Source organism: Tenrec ecaudatus, chromosome 3 (genome assembly GCF_050624435.1).
Source record: "Tenrec ecaudatus isolate mTenEca1 chromosome 3, mTenEca1.hap1, whole genome shotgun sequence".
In the NCBI taxonomy this organism is placed as follows: Eukaryota; Metazoa; Chordata; class Mammalia; order Afrosoricida; family Tenrecidae; genus Tenrec; species Tenrec ecaudatus.
Window position 1 is genome coordinate 85,546,302 of NC_134532.1, and position 2,354 is coordinate 85,548,655.

General features: G+C 37.0%; 1 pseudogene; it reads right to left on the bottom strand.

Moving 5' to 3' along the window:
- Positions 1–318: 318 nt before the first annotated feature.
- LOC142443457 (sphingolipid delta(4)-desaturase DES1 pseudogene) lies at positions 319–1,055 on the bottom strand (annotated as a pseudogene).
- Between the last annotated feature and the right edge of the window lie 1,299 nt (positions 1,056–2,354).

The window sequence follows — 2,354 nt, forward strand, 5'->3', positions numbered from 1 at the left end:
ACTGGGCTGGGATGTTTTCTCAATATTCAATTGCTCTTCAATATAAACCTCTTTCTTTTTTTCAGTTTATTAGCTGGTTTAATAAAGTAAAAGCTTATCATGAAAATAATGGTAGAAATTGCTTTCTAAAAGTTTTTGGGATATGCTTACAAAATGACAGGTTCGGGATAACATCCTGAACAATGACAATGCAAGGACTGAGTGGCAGGGGCACTGTGGACAGGTTGGCTGTATGAAGTCGTGTTAGCTTCCTGAGACCACGGGGCGCCTGCTTCAAAATTGTCCCAGGACAGCTTCTAAATACCACAGGTCATAAGTTCAATAACACAAAAATTTCAGTTTGCCAGCTTTCTGAAAGTTTCTAAGAATTCTTTTGACTACGATGACACTCAATCCTGTATCACTTGTCCTTTTGGATGTCTCTTTACTCTCGAGTATGGACTTATTGTTTCATCCATCACAAAATCATACAATACTTTGATCCAGGAATGATAGTGGGGCAGTGTGTCATAATACTCGGCGGCAATTTTTCTCACCAGTGGAAGGCTTTTGCCAGGAATGTTGGGAAAGTCATGATGTTCGTTGTGATAACCCACATTGAAGGTCAGCAAGTTCAGAGACCCGTAATATGAGTATGTTTCATGTCCCTTTAAGAACATGTAATGTTCGGCTATGAAATGTCCAGAAATCGGGTGCAAGCCCAGACCAAATAAGGAGGCTGCCAACATGTAGACCAGAGATTTAACTCCTAAAAAGTAGTAAATGGCAATATTGAAAGTAATCTGGGCTACCACATTGATTATCTCCAGATTAGAAATAGGCTTGGGGTTGATGACCAGAGGCCGGAAAGCATAAAAGAGAGGCTGAAGATAAACCCATATGAACTTTCAGAAAGTGGTACAGAAAAACCAGCCCTCAAAATCAGTAGGGATGTCCACATCAATGCCATCCCCTCCGAGGTAGTGATGATGGTCCATATGGTACCTCTTGAAAGAAATGGAATATGGAACGCCAATAGGAAAATTTGCAAACATCCCAAACCAGCGATTCCACATAGCTTATAAACCTCTTTCTTATACACATATGAGTTTCCATGAATTTGTTTCTCTAGTCTAATCAGGCTAGCCCCCTTTTACTTAAAAATTGAAAAATAAAAGAAAGTGGTGTATTAAAATCACCTATGATAATTGTCGATCTAGTAATTTCTGTTTTCCTCTCTTTGAAGATTTGGTTGATACATTTTGAGGGTCTTTCATTGGACACATATATGATTATTATGTTTATGAGTTCTTGGTATATTGAACCCTTGAGCATTATGTAAAGCCCATTCTTGTCTCTTGAGGTCTATTTTGTCAGAGAATAATATTGCCATGCTTGCTTTCTGTTTGATTGCCATTAGCTTGGTAAAATTTTCACCTAAGTTTGTCTTTCAGTTTTGCAAGTTTGAGTTGTGGCTCTTGAAGGTATAAAGATTGATGAATCTTGTTGACTTTTCCAGTCTGCTAATCTTTGTTTTTTTTTGTTGGTGAGTTCAGTTCATTGACACACAGTATAATGAATTCTAAATATAGAGACTGTCTTCTCGTATTATTTGTGCTTGATATTTTCTTTTAGTCCCCTTTTATAGGGCGGTGTGTGTGTGAGGAGTTTATTCTTGTCTTCCTTTCTCCACCAGATCTGTAATGTTTTTGATATTCTTCTCACCAGATCTGCAATGTTTTTGGTATTCGGGGGTGTTACACTCTTTGGTGTTCTCTTGTTTAAACACTGTGTTTGCTGGCTTTCTGCCATAAAGAACTGGAAATTGTTCTTGTAATACTGTTTTTTTTGCTTTGTTTTTATGAATTCTCTAAGCATTTCTTTCTTTATTTGAGAAAACTTTTATTTCTCCTCTGAATTTGATGAAAAGCTTTCCTAGATAAAGTATTCCTGGATTGTAGTTGCTGGCTTCCAACTTTGGGAATATGTTGTTCCAATTTCTTCTGTTCTACATGGTCCTGTGGAGCGGTCTGAGCTTGTTCTTAACTGTTTACCTTGATATGTAACTGCTTTTCTCTCTCCAACTGCTCTCACAATTCTCTTTTTTTTTCCCTTGAAGTTAGATAATTTGACTACTCTATGTCCTATTGTGTTTTTTGGGGGAATTAATCTATTTTGTGTTCTCTCTGCTTTCTGGGTTGTTATCATCTCCTCCTTTGTGAATGTGGGGAGATTTTCTTCCAAGAATTCCTTTACTATTTTAATTGTAGACATTTGTTTCTTCATTATCAGTCACTCCATTAATTTAAGTATTATTTTACTTCCTAGCCTCCGCTATCCTCAGGCTTTCTTTAGATTCATTTGCTTTTATTCTT